Genomic DNA, 19,100 nt, shown 5'->3' on the forward strand with positions numbered 1-19,100 from the left:
TTGGATTGTAACTAAGATTTATCTAGTTAGGTATGGGGTTGCAACTGAGAAAAAACACCCGAACCGTTGGATTGGTTCGTGATTTCCTAGTCATTGAATTTTTTTATTGAACTGTTAGGTTACTTCGCGATTCGTGCTATTCATGAGTTACAACATTGAGATTCGATCAATGACATTACCTAGCTAAAAATAGTTGACTGAGAATTAATCACACACACAAAAATTATAAGGAGATTCTTCAGAGAGGTCTCTCCGACATGACAGTGTGTCGTCTTCCATTTATGTAAAAGAAAAATCAGTCTAGTTTGAGACATATATCATGTCTATCTCTCTGGATTCGTCCCTTGGTGTCACCTATGTGTCGACTTCTCAATGGAAGCATTAGATGTGTTCCAGCAGCATCCTTTTCTGGATTTCCTTCCTTTGATTGGGGGTGCCACCTTTTGTTGCACATGGTTCAATCATGCTAAAGCATATATATATCATGAACAGCTAGTAAGCAGTAGTACCGGCAAAACAACCCAGTTGTATAGAGCCGGATAACCCTTAACCCCTAAATGGAGGCTCACCATGTGAGCATTCCAGCCTACAACAGAAATTATCCAGGAACTGTGACAGTCAAAATGACAGCCCACATTGAAACTGGGAAGTTATTGTCTTCCATGTGCATGGCACATAATGTGGGGGAACCAACAACCTAAAATTAAAATTACGGTGCTAAAAAGCACAAGAACACTTCTTGCCTTGTCCCAAAATGGAGAAATGAGTTTCTGCCATGTATGGATGCATCATGTATTGCATTTTGAGATTCGAGCAATCCAACATTTGCTGATACATGGCTAAACCCAAAGATACATTTGAAGTAAAAAACTTGACATATCTAAAGTAAGTCCTGAAGAAACATTATGTACAATCTTCGACAAAATACGGCATGAATCTTTAAGCACCAGCAGACGGTGGATATACATGCATGGTAGAAAATCCACTCTCCAACAACTTGCTCTTGTGCTCAGCTTAGTCCGGTCGGCGCACACATACGTAATAACCAGCTAGGTCCAAACATTTATCATGTGGTCGAAATCGCCGATATGCACACATACACATACGTATGGGAGAATATATCATGTTAATTATGGTCTATGGAACAAACTCTCACCAATGGAAGCATTTGTACGTGTTGCACCTCACACACATAGCAGCTAGGTAGGTTAGGAAACATTAGGACAAAGTGTGTGAGGGTGAATGGGTGATGTGTTGAAGGGGGTAATATGATGTCCCTTGATGAGGCTCCGAAGGTACTAGCTATAGCCGGTTGGTAGCCACATACAAAGGAGAAAGAATAGAGAGGGTATGGAGTGTGATCTGTGGTGTCTCCTAGCTGACAGGACCCCCAACACTGAGAGCTCAGTGGAAAGGGAGAAAATAGCATGCAAACATCTAAATGCAGCACATGAACAATGCTAAGCAAGGACCATGCACATGGGAATTTCGTCATTTCAGTTTTAGAACCTCTCATGTAGGACAAGAAAACACATCAGCTAGCCCTATGTGAAACTAGTTAGGGCACTACCCTTTTGCTCGACAACAAAGAGGGGCCACTGAGCTTTGTTGGTTCTCTGGAGCACCAATGGTAAGAAGAAGGATATTGTGTTGGGAATGTGAGGCGATCGTTGTGGGAAAAAGCAGTTGTGATATGTTTGTGAAACTGTGCTGTCTATCATGATCATATCCTAGAGGAAGTATAGTATGTCTAGCTATAGCATTTTCCTACTTCCCTTCCCCCTTTTTCCTTGACCTCCATTCGCATCGTACTGTGGCAGACTAGTCAACGTATGGCATGAAATTTCGGTGGAAGTACTCTGGTAATATTTTTGCTTGAAATTTCTATCGATGTAATTATACCATGTCTCTTCAGCAAATATTTCTTACTACTACTTATCTTGTACATATGGCTGATCTGATATTTATTTTTCAGATTTGATCACTATAGAATTGAATGCTCAATACACGCAAGTGCACCCCCAAGATAAGCTAGATCACATATACGTATGGTGCATCATGCACCAGAGAGTTATTGCTGCCTTTAGTCTCTCTTTCCGACGAGATTTTTCTTGAAACTATGATGACTAAAACTGGTACTAATCGAAATGAAAAGTTACAGATCATCGTCAATCGCAATCGAGCGTATTGAAGAGAGGGGGCAGATGGACATGCTCAATTTGCCAAGTGCCCCATTAATTTGCCATATCCCGTCGACTGATTCATATGCATCCATATAATCCAAAACCATGTATGAAACTGCCTCTGTCACTCTTATCTCCTTGTAGCTTCTTCATCCAGCAAGGGTCCCATGAGCATAACTCCTTTTATTTCCTTTTGTGCTACCGCAAGCACTGGACAGAGGGACATGATCCAGCTGCAAAATCTTAGCTGAAATACGATGTGGATTAAGCACTGCTAAGTAGGGATAAAAGCAGATGCCATATTATCTTGCATGTCTGGGCATATATATATATATATATGGACTTTTTTTAAAAAGAAATGGGAGCATCGCTGGTGGCAAAGAAAGTTGGGATGAGTGGTTAAGAGTATTAGATATGTTGCTTATTATTCGCCACCATGCATATTCTCTGATTTATGGGTTATTCTAGACATGATGGATTTCGGTATATACTTCGGTATTTGAATACAGGGTTTGCCACATGTAGGAGACCACCTTCGGTCATTTTTATTGCGTCAATTAAACCACGGTATGTATCAGTGGAGGACGCAGGAAAGAATTGGAGGGGGGTGCCAAAAAAATTGCGCACCCCCCAAAATGTGAAAAACCTTTGCATAATAAAGTAATGAACAATATACAAGATAAATTCATTGCATTGGAGTTCAACACATATATCAAATGTTCACGATTACAATACAAATAGTTCAAAAAATTACAAGGGTCTTACATGATAGAATATAGCATAATTGAAACTTACATCATTTCTTCAATCTACGATTTCGCATTGCCATGAAAGTTTCAACAATGGTATCATCACTTACATGAATGAACACCCCTCGCTCGATAAATGTCACTAAGAAATGGTTCAAGAGGTCATCACCCATACTATTTCTCAACTTGTTTTTCACTAGACTCATTGCGGAAAATACTCTTTCAACATTCATCGTCGCCAGCGGTAGAAGCAATATCAATTTGAGAAGCATGTAAACTAAATCACAAACAACATGCTTTTTCCCCGGTTGGTTGATTCTTCACTCTCATCATGTCCACGGAATGCCAATCCTTGTTTCAAAAGAAATCTCAAGCATCCAAGAGAGTAAGTTAGACACCTTCATAAAACCATTATCAATTTTGGTGTTGGGTGCAACAAATAAGTTGTACTTCTCTTGAGCTTGGTTGTGAATGCTAGTAACACCACCCACATGCTTCTTAAATGATTCGGGTCTTTTCCAATTTCTAAAACCATCTTTAACAAAGGCATCTCCTCCGGGACCTCCATTGGCTCTCTCTTTGAACAAGAAACACACAAAGCAAAATACCGCATCCTTTTCGATACTATATTCTAGCCAATTGTAGTGATGAAACCAAACACAGCTGAAGTGTCGATTTTTGCCCTTCTTTTTTGTTGTTGGGAAAGCATGCTCATATGGTTGGCATGGACCTTTTAGGATATATCCTCTCCGAACATCATCTTGAATATTAACATCATAACTTGATATAGGAATCCTTTCCTCCGGATCATGTGGAAGAAAGTGAGCATCAGATGACCTTGCATTTGGTGTTGGGGTGAAGGTGGATGTGGTGTTGTATCTTCAATGTCAATCTCACTCTCAATATCAGATTCGACTTCTTCGTCGTGTCCAATATCGGATTGGACCGGAGATGTAATCTTCTTTGATGCTTGTTTCTGAAAAAGTAGCGCAATCTGGCTATTTCTCTTCATTTTTACACAATTGAAACATTCAAAGATTACTAATTTGGCAATTTTATGCGTTCTTCATCATATAAAACTTAACATACATATGTACAGACAACAGTTTATATGAAAGTAGCTGAAATGCACTAGCAGATCAATATGTGCTGAATAGGTCATTAGCGGAATAGGACTCACTGACTCAGTGTTCGGTCTTGGTCAATGACTCAATGGTCAGTGCTGCGGCCGGCGGCTGGCGGTCATCGCGAGCGCGGTACGGCGGCAGTGAGGGCAAACCTGCAGGGTGTAGACGGCGGGGCCGCGGGGGGCAGACCACGGACGGGACGCAGGCACGCAGCTCGGGCAGGCTAGTGCCGGACTGGGCAGAGACAGCCAGCGGGGCGCCAGGGCCGACGAGCAGCGGCGGCGGCGGGGATGGGGTGGCAGACGGTGGGCGGGGCCGGGTGGCGGCTGCGTGCGGAATCGATGGCGTCGGGGCGTGGTCGAGTGCGCAGAATCGGGCCTTTCTTCATTTTGACAAAGTTGTAACTTGTAAATATATGATGTCTAAATACATCCAATTTTTGACAAAGTTAAGACATTTTTTGTGAGATTGAGGAAGTATATATGATGTGTTTTTTCTTTGGGAGTGACCAATTGATGTCCTCGGATTTTAGTTGCAAAGCTGTAACTCGTGAATAGCATGACTCACGAAGTAATCCGACGGCTTTTCGAAAGTAACGGCTTGGGCCATTTTTCTCAGTTACAATCTATTATGCATGCAAATAGTAAAATCTCAGTTGCAACATATGCATCCGAAAAAAAGAACAGAAATGGAGACGCAGCTTGTTGTCGTCTAGTGGATCCTGTAAATATATGATTACTTGGTGCTTTGCTAGAGTGCGAGAGGGGTCCTTGGCATTAGCGTTGGTCTTTCTTTGGTCCTTTCTCTTGGATCGTACGTACGCAGAAGACACACATCAGCTCCTCCGGACAGCATCCGACTCATGCGCTACGTATACACGCAAGATGCTGGAATTTTTGTGGAAGCATACAAAAAACAGAGCATCACACATAGGACATAAGTGTACTTATAAATTCTTAATTGGATCTGTTGATGGGTTGGAATGAACATCGTGCGGACGTGACTAATTATCTGTTCCTCCGTTCCAAGTTAGTTGAGGCAGGTTTGCTTAGATTTTGTCTAGAACTCTAAGATACACATAATTCTAGACGTATTTTAGTACTCCCTCCGTTCCTTTCTATAATGCATATAGATTTTTGGCATTTATTTCAGAATATAAGGTTGTAGCTTAGATTTTTTACAATTACACCCTTCCCGTTCAGCTCCCAAATTTGTTATGGTAAGTTAAAAAGATATGGATTTCCCAAATTTTATGTTGATCTCAAATCATTCAGCTAGAGATCTTATGTAAAAAGTACTCTTGCGCTAATTTCTGTGCCAAAAAACTATAGGCACTATAGAATGAAACGGAGTGAGTATATAGATTCATTTATTTTGAAAACAAAAAACTGCGTCAACTAGCAGAGACGATCTGATCTGCATGTGGCTAGGCAGTGAGAGTCGATGGAGAGATCGTCAGAAATCTGCGCCTCTTGTCACCGTCTGCGGCGCCGCACCTGCAGCAAGCTGCCAAGAGATCTAGTGGTAACAGCAACTAGTAATGAGCTGATCGATCTGCTCATCATGATCATCCCAATTATTGTTAGGTATGTGTATTACCAGCTAGCTAGCCGCCTCCTGCCAGATAGGTTAGCTAGCGGCTGTCCATCAGTAACGACAGAGGTGCATATGTGTGGCTGGCCCCTTCACTCAGACACACACACACTTGTCTCTCAAACAACGGTTTTGCTCACGAAAACCCAGACCTGACTTTTTTTACGTGGTCTTTCCCCTCTCCTGTCGCTCCCTCCCGAGTGGCGGCAGAGGCCCCCCCAACCTCAAAGCCCTAGAGGCCTTCCCCTCATTCCCTGCCCCTCATGTCGCCGTTGCTGCCGACTCCGGTGGTGGTGGCGGTGGTGGCGCCCAACAGTAAACGAACAGGTTTAGGAAACGCCACACCAGGGGCGATCTCATTGATACGTATATATAGGCTTGTAGCCTTGAGTTACAAGAAAGATCTTAACAAGATCAGGATCGAATCAATCTAGTATGTAAACTAGAGATAACGATCTAAGCCTACCATATACAGTTAGGATACAAAAGGTACATACGCTAACATTCCCCCTCAAGTTGTGCGTCGAGACGAAAGACACACAAATTGGAACGAAAATCAGAGAACATCTGCGATGATAAACCTTTTGTCATGATGTCAGCATACTGATGCGAGGATGGCACATGAAGAATGCGGACCTGCCCAAGAGACACCTTTTCTCGAACAAAGTGAATGTCGATTTCGATGTGCTTGGTGCGACGATGCTGAACCGGGTTCAAAGCCATGTAGACAGTACTGACATTGTCACAGAACACCACAGTCGCGGTGGAAAGGGGATTATGAAGCTCGCCAAGAAGCTGTCGGATCCAACAACATTCAGCAACAGCATGAGCTACAGCGCAGTATTCCGCCTCTGCACTGGAGCGGGAAACTGTCGTTTGCCGCTTCGACGACCAAGAGACCAAGTTATCACCAAGATAAACACAGTAGCCTGAGGTAGAGCGCCTTGTATCCGGACACCCAGCCCAATCAGCGTCCGAATAAGCCGTAAGCGTAGTAGTCGCGGACGCGGAGAGATGCATGCCGAGGTCTAGTGTGCCTTTGATGTAGCGCAGAATCCTTTTCACCGAGGTTCAGATGTGATCGGCGTGGAGCATGCATGAATAAGCAGGCTTGCTGAACAGCATGAGCGATGTCCGGGCGTGTGAGCGTAAGATACTGCAGAGCACCGGCGTAGCTTCTGTACTCGGTCGGGTCGGCAAGAAGAGCACCATCATCGGCGGATAGCTTACACTTGACATCAATGGGGGTGGCACACGGGTGGCAGTCGGTCATGCCAGTACGCTGAAGAAGGTCGAGAGCGTATTGGCGCTGAGAAAGCACCATGCCGGCAGAAGTCCGTGTGACAGAGATGCCGAGGAAGAACATCAAGGCACCGAGATCAGTCATGGCGAACTCGGAGTGGAGCTGCTGCGTGAGGCGCTGAAGGAGCCGGGTAGTGGAGGCGGTGATGACGATATCGTCCACGTACAAGAGGATGAAGGCGAGATCCGAGCCACTCTTGTAGATAAACAGAGAGACATCCGACTTGGAGGCGACGAAGCCAAGCCGATGCGCGAAGAGAGCGAACCGCTGGTACCACGCCCGAGGGGCCTCGCTTGAGGCCGTAGAGTGACTTATGAAGGCGGCACACATAGTCGGGGCAGCGAGCGTCGATGAAGCCCGGCGGCTGCTGACAATAGACCTCCTCGTCAAGATTGCCGTGGAGGAAGGCATTCTTGACGTCGAGCTGGTGAACCGGCCAGGACCGCGAGACGGCGATGCTGAGGACGATGCGGATCGTGGCGGGCTTGACGACGGGGCTGAAGGTCTCGTCGAAATCAATTCCCGGCTGCTGTGAGAAGCCACGTACAACCCACCGAGCCTTATAGCGAGCGAGGCTGCCGTCGGAGTGGAACTTGTGCTTGTATATCCACTTCCCTGAAACAATGTTAGCACGAGGGGGACGAGGGACAAGAGTCCATGTCCGGTTAGGAACAAGTGCATCAAATTCGTCCTGCATAGCACGCCGCCAGTGAGGATCCTGCAAGGCACCCCGGTATGTTTTAGGAATGGGAGACGGAGATGTGTGTGTGGCGGAGAGGTTGAGGCGATCGAGTGGGTTGGAAGAGGCCGCGTTTGGCGCGGGTTTGCATGGCATGTGTGTTAGAGGGAGACGGCGGCCGGTGAATCACGACCGGCGGGGAGGAGCTGCTCGAGGCAGGAGAGGGGAAAGCCGTCGTGGGAGGCGTCGGAGACGCGGGTGGAGTCCAGGTGCCAGGGGAGGACGGCCCAGATGGCGGCCCAGGAGGGCTGGAGAGGGACGGCCCAGGGAACGAGGGCGCGGGCGATCGACGTGAAGGAGAAGCGTGCATGGCGGGTTGCAGGTTTGCATGCATGGCGGGTGGCGAGCGACGTGAGGAGACTGACGTAGCGGGTAGTGGAGACTGTGTGGCTGCTAGGTCGAGTAGAAAGTCGAGGTCGGCAGGCGAGGAGTGTTGTCGATCGGTGGTTTGGGCAAAGGGAAAAACGCCTTCGTCGAAAACGACATGGCGGGAGAGAATAACTCGCCGGGTTTGGAGATCGAGACACCTATACCCTTTGTGGTTAGGAGGATAACCAAGAAAGACACAGGCGACCGAGCGTGGGGCTAGCTTGTGGGGAGCGGTGGCGGACTGGTTGGGATAGCACAGACAACCAAAAACACGGAGACGACTATAGTCGGGATAGGTGTTGTATAGGCGGTGGTAGGGAATGGCGAGGTTGATGGATTGAGAGGGTCGCACGTTGACGAGGTAGGTTGCAGCAGCGACAGCCTCGGCCCAGTAAGATGGTGGCATGGAGGACTGGAAAAGGAGAGTCCGAGCGACGTCATTGACGGTCCGGATAGCACGCTCGGCTTTACCATTCTGGGCAGATGTATAGGGGCAGGACAAGCGCATGCCATTAGCGTTAAAGAAGGAGGTGATGGTGGAGTTGAGGAATTCGGTTCCATTGTCAGCTTGCATGGCAATGACAGGGAGAGAAAACTGCGTGCGAGCAAAAGCGACAAAGGAAATAAGTGTGTCGGCGGTATCGGACTTGTGGCGCAAGGGAAAAGTCCAAATAAAATGCGAGAAATCATCAACGATAATAAGGAAATATTTGAACCCAGAATTACTTAACACCGGAGAGGTCCATAAATCACAATGTATCAATTGGAATGGCACGACACTTATAGAGGTAGACCTAGTGAATGGCAAGCGCACGTGTTTTCCAAGCTGGCAGGCGTGGCAAACATGAGTGGCGGCCTTATTACATGGGATAAAACGATTCCTATGAAGATGTGACATAGAGTCACGACCCGGATGACCAAGACGACGATGCCAAAGCTCGGTGGTGGTGGTGGCGAGGAGTCCAAAGGCGGTGCGTGGAGTGGCCGATGAGGGGAAGGTGTAGAGCTCGCCATAGCTATTGCATCGAATGATCACGTCCTTGGTGAGAAGGTCCTTAACAGAAAAACCGAAGGGGTCAAATTCAATGGAACATTTATTGTCAATAGAAAAACGACGAGTAGAGATCAAGTTTTTGACAATATTAGGAACAAGAAGCACGTTTTTAAGGATTAGATCACGAGCGGAAGCGGGAATAGAGGCATGGCCAATTTTAGAGATGGGCAAGGTGGAACCATTGCCCACGGTGACATGGGAGAAGGATGGAGGGTTTTGAAGGGAGTGGAGCATACCGGGGTCCGAGGCCATGTGGGAAGTGGCTCCAGAATCCATTACCCATTCACCAACAGTGGAGGGCGTGGCCGCGTTGTTCAGGGCGGCCATGAGGGCGGACGTGTCCCACGCTGGAGAAGCACCCTGGGACAGGGCGGAGTGAGGCACCGGCGGCGCGTTGGTGCCGAAAGCCTGTCCATGCAGGGGCGCCAGGGAGGTGAAGGCCTGCGCCGGCGGCATCATGGCGGGGCGCGGACCGAGGAGGCCAGCGCCAATGGCGGGGCGAGCAGGGGGTCCCGCTCGGATCTCGCTGGGCCCGACCGTGTACGGGTTGAAGCACACCCAGGGCCCGACGGTGGGGGCGCTGCCGCGAGAATCGGTGCGATCGCCGTTGCCCCCGCCGTTCTTCTTCTTGCGACGGTAATAGCCGCCGCCGCCACCGTTGCGGTTGCCAGCGAATTTTTTTTAAATAATACACTTTTTAATATTAATTCCAGAAATAATATTCGTTTTCAGCAAATTTCAGAAATAATACACCGTCGGGGTGGGGGAACCCGAATTTACAAAATCGGGGTCGGCGAACCCGAATCTGCAGAGTCGGGGCAGTGAAACCCGATTTGTAGACTAGCTCTGCTGCGGTGGAAAAATAAAATAGAACTCGGGGTAGTGGAACCCGATTTCAAGTAATCGGGGTAGGTGAACCCGATTTTAGCTAATCGGGCCAGGTGAACCCGATTCCAACAAATCGGGATTGTTCAACCCAACAACCAATTTTTCCCGCCTTTTTGCGTTCACACAGTTTCCCGCCGGCCCTTGCCGCCACTCCTTCCCGGCACCCTTCCCGCCAATCGTTGGCGCCACCATCTCCCGCCAATTTTATCCCGCCAGTTTTTCCCGCCACCATCTCCCGCCCTGGTATCGAATTTGAGCCTATAAAAGCAGGCAGCGCTACTCTAAATTGCACAAGTTCTTGTATCTCTATCTTTGTGCTGTTTGCTCACTGTTAACCATCATGAGTGTGCCGTGCTCTGACCCGGAGTTTAGGCCGGTGAAGGCGAAGGCTGCAAGTTTACCCCCGGGTGTGATCGCGGAGCGTTGTTGGTGCGGCCGTGTTGCTAAGGTTAAGCAGGTGGAGGATTTCTCCGACAAGTTCGGCATGAAATTTTTCATGTGTGCAAGCTATGAGCATGATCCACCCCGTAGGTCAGCTTCGTCGTCCACCAGGCCGCCGGTATGTTTCGACATAATTTTATGTTGGCTTAATTTTGTATGTGAATTTGATTTAATGTTACTGTTTGTGTTGTAGTCTCCCCCGCCCCTATGCAAATGGTTTCACTGGATAGACACGGAGCAGCCGGATTGGACACGCGAGGAGGTTGAGGAGAAACAGCGTCGTGCGTGGGCAACGTTCTTTGAGGAGGAGCGTTGGGAAAAGGTTCGTGCTAATGAGAAAGCCGAGCGAGAGAGGCGGATACGAGAAACTAAGGGCGGAACAAGCTCGTAATCGAGAGGTGAATCGAAGAGGATGGATGATGAGGCTGCACGTAGGTTTGCAGAGGAAGAGGTGCGCATGGAGGCTCGTGCAGCGGAGAGGAAGAGACTAAGGGAAAGAGCTGCTGAAGCGCAAGCGGCGGAAGAACGTGGCGACAAGTATGGAAAATGGCCACGATGGACGCAGGGAAAGTAGTGTGATGTGTCGTATTGGCTATGTATCTTAATTTCAGTTGTATCTTAAATTTCGTTGTAGTGTCGTTGTATCTTAAATTCCGTTGTAGTGATAAACCCTATTTTTATTTGAGCTGCAATGTATCTTCATTTCAGTTTTAGTATTATTGTTTCCCGCCTAATTTTTCCCGCCTTTTACCCCCGCCGTAATCTCCCGCCAATTGTTCCCGCTCAATTTTTTCCCGCCTTTTACTCCCGCCCTAATCTCCCGCCAATTTTTCCCGCTCACCTTTTCCCGCCGAAAGTCACCCCTTCTAGCCTATAAAAACCCCCCCAGTGTTTCCTTCTGTTTCAGTGTATTCTCTCAGCAAGATGGATCCCCCATATAAGAATCCCCCCCATCTTTTCACCGAATCCATGGCCAAACCTCTTCTAGACGAGGCCCGCAAAGTGATGAGGGAGAGTAAGGTAGACACATTTGAGGAGTTCATCAGTAGCGACGCCTTGCTCCGTAAGGTGGGTAGGGAGTTTGAGAAATATTCTTATGGGTGGCCATTGAAGAAGATGCCTGCTCACAGCCCACGGGAGATAAGGTGTGAGCTTATCGAGGTTGAATGAGAAGTGGAAGTCACTAACTTGGAAGAATGAACGAGATAGGGAAAGAGATTACAACTTTCCATGGTCGTGGACGGTTGAGAGTGAGGACGACGACGATATCTTTGAGCCTAGCAGCAAGGCGAAGAAAGCTGCATCGTCGAAGGGCAAGAGTGCCAAGTCCTCGAAGGGGAAGAGTGCTGCACCACCGGTCATCGACTCGGACGACGACTTCGAGCCTAGCACGAAGGCGAAGAATGCTTGCATCGTCGAAGGGCAAGAGTGCCAAGTCCTCAAAGGGCAAGAGTGCTGCACCGCCGGTCGTCGACTCGGACGACGACTTCGAGCCTAGCACCAAGGCCACGAAAGCTGCAGCATCGAAGGGCAAGGGAAAGGGTGTGCTGCGTTCTTAGTGTTCTAGTTATCAGTAGTCTCATGGATCTTGCAGTATGTTGTAGCGTTGTTATACCATTTAATTTGTTAGAAGAGAGGTATGTTGTAGTGGTAAGTTGTATCTTAATTATCAGTTCATGCTGAATTTGAAATGTTTGTTGAAGAAGAGGGGATCGGATCCGCCTCTTCGTTATCATCTGAAGTATCGGATCCACCGGATTCATCTGACTCAACCTCATTGTCCACTCCATCCTCGTCTTCCTCGTCCATCATGTTCTGCATCTGTTCTTCTTCTTCGTCCACACTTTCAAGCTCAACAGTATCGTCATGACCACCGTCGCATGGCTACTGCGCCCGGATTGGAAACTGCTGCCGCCGGCATCGGAACTTTGATCGCTCTGGCCCGGATGGAACGCACCCTCGCCTTCTTGGAAATTCACCACCTTCGCCTCGGGAAGCATTAAGGCGATGGGGTGAGTTCCCCTGCGCTCGCACGCTTCCAACCAGGTGCACCCACCGAGAGGTCCGCTCAATCGGCTTCAACCGCCGGAAAATGCGGGTACTTGAGCTGCTCCACAAAGCATGCACACCAACGAGTGTATGCTTCGGGATTAAGCCCGAAATTCACGGTCAACCACTCCTTCAACTGACTAACTCGCCATGTTTTTGGGTTTGTCAGATGCAAATCCTCACACTGAAACTCGCTCAGATCAGCTCCCATCGGAGTTGTTCGGACCGTGCGAATTTTACTCTATCTGACATATCTGCTCACCTATACAAATTAGAGACTCGTCAAAAAAATCTAGCACCTACACTCTAAAATAAATACTTTCTACCGGTACATATTTCAGTAACTAATCTGCGAAGCTAACGAACGCAACATGCATCATTACACGATCTAATATCGGGAATTAGGGTTTACCCTTGAAGCGTGCCAAACACCTCCGTCAGCAGCTCAGCTCGTCCACCAGCAGCAGCTCCTCCACCACCACCAGCAGCTCCTCCACCACCACCACCACCACCTCCTCCACCACCACCACCACCAACAACACCTCCACCAAAATGCTTCAAAATCTAACCCATGTATAGATCAGATGATTCTACAGCTTTTGGTGGTCAAACTACAGCAAATGGCTGGACAAATTGCTCAGCAATGAGAGAAAATGCTGCTGGCCAAAGAGCAAACGAGAGAGAAAGCAGATGAACCGAGGCCGAAGGAGGAAGAAGAAGGCCGGAGCGCTCGGGCGAGGCGGCGAGCCGCGCGCGACGCATTTAATATCGCCTCGATTCGGGGTCATCCTGCCCGACTCGGGCTCGGCGTGCCCGAAGTTACGGCTTCGGGATTCTCCGCCCGACGAGCATCTGCTCCTGTCCAGGGGACAGCCCGACACGGGCCTTCGGTGGCCGACACCCACGCTTCGGGGAGGAGCACCCCGAAATTGGCCTGACACGGCAGATTCGCCTCGTCTCGGGCTCCTCAAACCCGATTTTGTAAATTCGGGTTCCCCCACCCCGACGGTGTATTATTTCTGAAATTTGTTGAAAACGAATATTATTTCTGGAATTAATATTAAAAAGTGTATTATTTAAAAAAAATTCGCCGGTTGCCACCGCCATCGTTGCGGTTGCCGTCACCGCGGTTGCCATCGCCGCGGTTGCCGTCGCCGCGGTCACCGCCGCGGTTGCCAGAGGAGGACCCGGCGCCGTAGGAGGAGGCGCCGTAGAGGGCGGTGTTGGCGCCCGTCCGCACGAAGTTGGTGAGGCTGCGTCTCGCGCAGCCGCTAGAAGGAGCGGGTCCGTGCGAAGGTTGGCGAAGGGCTCCGCATGGTGACGATGGTGGTGATGTCGGCGAAGCGCGGGTTGAGGCCGCGGAGGCGGTTGAGGACGAGGGCCTGGTCCGTGACAGGAGTGCCGACGTCGCGGAGGGCGTCGGAGAGGGACTTGAGGCGGTGGCAGTAGGCGGTGATGGAGAGGTCTCCTTGCACGACGGCGCAGAACTCTGCCTCGAGGTAGACAGCCCGAGTCATCTGGTTGTCGAGGAAGAGGTTGGTGATGAGTGCCCAAGCCTCCTGCGCCGTCTGGTCCTCAGCCATGATGATGTCGAGGATCTCGTCGGAGATGGAGCCGTACGGCCCGGGAGCGGACGATGTAGTCGGCGCGAGTCCACTCTGCGGTGCGGGCAGCCACGGGGGTGAAGGTATTGACGTGGGCAAGCGGGTCATACTTACCAAGGAGCACGCGAATCGGCATCCTCCACTTGGTGAAGTTGGAGGTCTTGAGATCCAACGTGACGGGCACGTGGGTGCGCACGGCGGCGACGTTGATCGCCGAGGAGGAAGCCGCGGGGACAACGGCCGAATCGAGGGCGGGCAGGGTGGAGACGCCGAGAGCCGGCATGGTGGAGACACCGAGGGCTGGCATGGTGGAGGCGCCTAGGGCCGGCGTGGTGGAGACGCCAAGAGCCGGCATGGTGGAGGCGCTGAGGGCGTCGTCGGTGTTGGCCATGGGAAGGTGGAGATGGGATCGGGAGTAGGGGTCCTAAGATCGAGTCTGATACCATGTTAAGCGGAACCATTGCCCACCGCCTATACAACACCTATCCCGACTATAGTCGTCTCCGTGTTTTTGGTTGTCTGTGCTATCCCAACCAGTCCGCCACCGCTCCCCACAAGCTAGCCCCACGCTCGGTCGCCTGTGTCTTCCTTGGTTATCCTCCTAACCACAAAGGGTATAGGTGTCTCGATCTCCAAACCCGGCGAGTTATTCTCTCCCGCCATGTCGTTTTCGACGAAGGCGTTTTTCCCTACCCGTCGAAGGACGGAGGGATGGAGAGGGCTCGGCGGCAACACTTCATTGGAGGCGGTGGGCGCATGTTTGGGACGCCGGTTGGCATGACCACGGTGGCCGTGGCCTGGTGCACTCCAGCGGTCGGCGTTGAGGACTAGGTGGCGAGTTGCGGCCGTCATCTTCGGCGGTGGCGGTCCGATCTAGGCTAGATCTGTGCCCAATTGGCGCATGAGTACCATGGCTTCGGCCACGCCAGCGTCAATGCACTGTACCGCCTTATTCTTCTCTGCGTTCGACGGGAGTGACTGGCGGCGTGGGGGCTGTTGGTCTCGCAAATAATGGAGGCTTTCCTAGGATACTTTTCGAGACAAGATGAAGATCTGCCAGTTGCATGTCCCCAGCGATCTGGTGGGAGTGTCGTGTTCCGGAAGCCTTCGCCGGTGAACTCCAATGGACGACATCCAGGAGATTGCTGGACCGGACGGTATTCGGTCGCGCGCAACCATGTTTTTTATAACCATTTGGTTTCAAGGGAGCGCTGCGAAGCTCTGCTGGTTGTTACCATCATGGGGCATGCTTTCTCGCCAATGGTAAAGTCAGTTATCGGCGATTGTCATGGAATCCGAGACGTGGGGACTAGCAATGATGATTCGACTCTTCGTAGCGATGATGAATTGGCTTGGTGGCCAATGATTTGGAGCAGCGGCGTCGAAAGTGGGGATGATAATACAAGAGAAATCAAAGTTCTACCTTCCAGGGTGAAAATCCAAGGTCTGGCCTTAATTTGATGTGATTGACAATGGCCTTGTTCAAGGCATTATTTTTTGGGGCGATGATTTTTCTTCCGGGTGAAAATCTAAGATCTTTGATCAGGCGACGATCATGTTTGTGCATTGTTTCCTTCTTGGAGGCGTCGCTTTTGGAGAAGTTGGGCATTTGGTTCTGTCTAGGTGGTGTTAGTACTGCTTCTTCATATAATAGATCTCTTTTTTTATTGTAATTCGATTTCTTTTTAGCTGTGTGCATCCGTAATATCGCTAGGGCAGTAAATTGTTGCAGAGACTGGGTGTAATTAGTATCTTTAAGATATTAGTATATGCTCTTTATCGGAAAAAATCTCAACTAGACTACTGGATGTGGATGATGATCAGTTAGCCGCGATCGAGCTGCTACCGCTCACCAGGATACATGATCAGATCGCGATCTGACGAGAGAATGTGTACAAGCACGCGTTGCATGCATACAGACGGCCGGGATAAACATGCATATGCATGCATGGATTCCTTGGAGTTGGAGATGGAGAGAGTGAGAGGTAGCTGCTACTGCTACTGCTAGCTCGGTCGATCTCATCGACTGGGCAATTGTCCATACCTGATGATGATGAGTACTTGACCACTGACTGACTGGCTCGACCGAGGAGGAGCGCCCATGCATGCTGGGGCTCTCCCTGTCGTGTTCCGGCACGAGTGAGGCGCGAACTGGCAAACGGCCGCGTCGGCCGAGTCTAATCTGAACGTGATGGATGGACTGTGCAGGGAGGGAGGGCTACGTTGCACCGTAGGAAACCCCTACCGCGCTAACATCCACGCCCATTCGCCACCAAGGGTCGCTTGACTCTCCTCAAGGACCAGCCACCATGCAGCAGCAGATAGACTCACTGACCGACCGACCGACCTCCATCCAATGGATTTGTTCTTCTTCTTTTTTGGCTCTTGCATGCACGCATGGCACTGATGGATCGAGCACGAAGACGGGGAATGCCGCTGCAGCTGGGCCTCCCAAGCTATAAGCGGCTACGATTCCTTGCCTTATCTTCTGCTCTGTTTATGGCCTTCTCTACACGTGCGAAGAATCGATAGGTCTTATCTTGTCGATGGTGGGATATCTATTCTACAGTATGCAGATGATATGATTTTATTTATGGAGCACGATTTAGACAAAGTGTTAAATATAAAGCTTGTTCTGTGCATTTTTTAGCAATTGTCGGGGTTGAAAATAAACTTTCATAAGAGCGAGTTTTTTTTTTTGTTTTGGGGAGACAAAACAGATGGAGAATGAATACAAATCTCTATTTGGTTGTGACTAGGTTCACTTCCTCTTAGATACTAGGAATTCTAATACATTTTCGTAAACTAAGAAACGGCGAATGGAAACCGGTAGAGGATCGGTTTGAGACTAAGTTAGGTAGTTGGATCGGTAAACTACTCTCCTATGGCGATCGTTTGGTGTTGATCAACTCGGTGTTAACGAGTCTCCCTATGTGTTTATGCTTTCGTTCCTCGAGATTCCGAAAGGAGTTCGGAAGAGATTGGATTTCTTCAGGTCACGCCTTCTTCTGGCAAAGTGATGGACATAAGAGAAAATACAGGTTAACTAAATGGGACATAATTTGTAGGCCTAAAGATCAAAGGGGTTAGGAGTGGAAGTTTTAGAACTAAAAAATAAAAGTTTATTATGCAAGTGGTTTTATAAACTTTTAAATGAAGATGGTATGCGGCAGGAGTTGCTGCATAAGAAATATTTGTATTCTAAAACTTTATCTTAGGTTTCAGCAAAACCCCTCTCTGTTTTGGAAGGGCTTGATGAATGTTAAAGATGAATTTTTTTCAGGGGTTCTTTTGTTGTGGGTAATGGGCTCAATACTAGATTTTGGGAAGATAGTTGGCTAGGGGATAAACCCTTGGCACAAGAGTATCCATCTCTGTATAATATTGTTAATCACATGAATGTCATTGTACACAATGTGCTAGCATCAAACCCTCTAAACATAGGATTTAGACGGACTTTGAATGGAAATAAATGGGACCGATGATCGCATCTTTTACGTAGACTCATATTGGTTCAGCTTACCGATACTGAGGATTTTTTCAAATTGCGTTTAACTACTTCGGGTGTTTTCTCTATTTAATCTATGTATATTGATTTGCTTACTGAGGATTTTTTTTCAAATGGCGTTTAACTACTTCGGGTGTTTTCTCTATTTAATCTATGTATATTGATTTGCTGAATGAACATACTGTTTTCCTTAAGAAATATATTTGGAAGATGAAAGTTCCACTTAAGATAAAGATCTTCATGTGGTTCCTTTATAAGAAAGTGATTCTAACAAAAGATAACTTGGTTAGACGCAATTGGCAAAGTTGTACTAAATGTTGTTTTTGTGATCAAGATGACACAATTCAACACTTGTTTATAGCTTGTCCTTTTACTAAGATGATATGGAGAATTTTTTTTTAGCTTTTAATTTACCCCCACCTTCGAATATTACAAATATGTTTGGCAATTGGTTAAATGGGGTTGCAAAAAAAAGACAAAGTCAACATTAGAGTTGGTGTGTGTGCTTTGCTCTGGGCGGTCTGGAATGTGCGCAATGACTGTATCTTTAACAAAAAAAAAGCTTTCCATCATTTTTGCAAGTTATCCCATTGCCTACTCATTGGATCCATATGTGGTCCTATATCCAGCCGCACAAAGAGCGCCAAGCATTGGATACTGGGTGCAACCGACTGGCGACTGTTGCATGGAATTTCTACAGCCGGTGCGGCTGGTGTGCTGATCGACGATTGACATGTTGATGCAAAGGCGCTACATGTTACTCTTTTTTAGATGGTTAATTTTTGTTGAGACACTTTGTGATCCATGAACTATAATAAGGAAACCCGATACTGCTTGTTTTCGCTGGTTAAAGTTCTAATAAAAGAGGTCGTATGCATCACTTGATGTGGGGATGCCCCATTTCGAATTTTTTTTGAGTTGGTCCACCTTCGTCTTAGACGCTCATGATGTTTCTACGATGATTATTGCATCTCTTTTTTTTTATGTTTTGTAAGACTGGATTTTAGCAGCTTTATGTGTCATCGTAGTTACGCGAGTGTAATGGTTTATCAAAAAAATCTCATCCCCAAGAGCACGAAGACAGGAATGTTGCCTCCAGCTGGGAAGCTTATAGTCAAAGTGGCTACAATCTTCGCCTTATCGTTAATAGTAGTGATATGCTGCTCCGTTCATGGTCTCTACAATTTTTAAAAAATCACATTATTTACAATGTTTAAAAAATCACACTATTTATGGAGATGTCTACACAGTCGAAGGGTATGATAAGAAATATTTTTTATCTAACATAGATGCCAGCGTGAAGATTGGTCATCCTTCACCTCAGAATCTCAGATGCTTATGCAGTTTATACGGTGGTTACTTGTATTGTGCCTCTATTATATTTTAAATTTTGTAAGACTAGACCTAAACGGCTATGCACATCGTAGCTATAATACGGGTACATTGGTTTGTCGAAAAAATCTCATCCGCAAGAGCACAAGTTGTAGGTCAAA

Source organism: Lolium rigidum, chromosome 6 (genome assembly GCF_022539505.1).
Source record: "Lolium rigidum isolate FL_2022 chromosome 6, APGP_CSIRO_Lrig_0.1, whole genome shotgun sequence".
Classification (NCBI taxonomy): Eukaryota; Viridiplantae; Streptophyta; class Magnoliopsida; order Poales; family Poaceae; genus Lolium; species Lolium rigidum.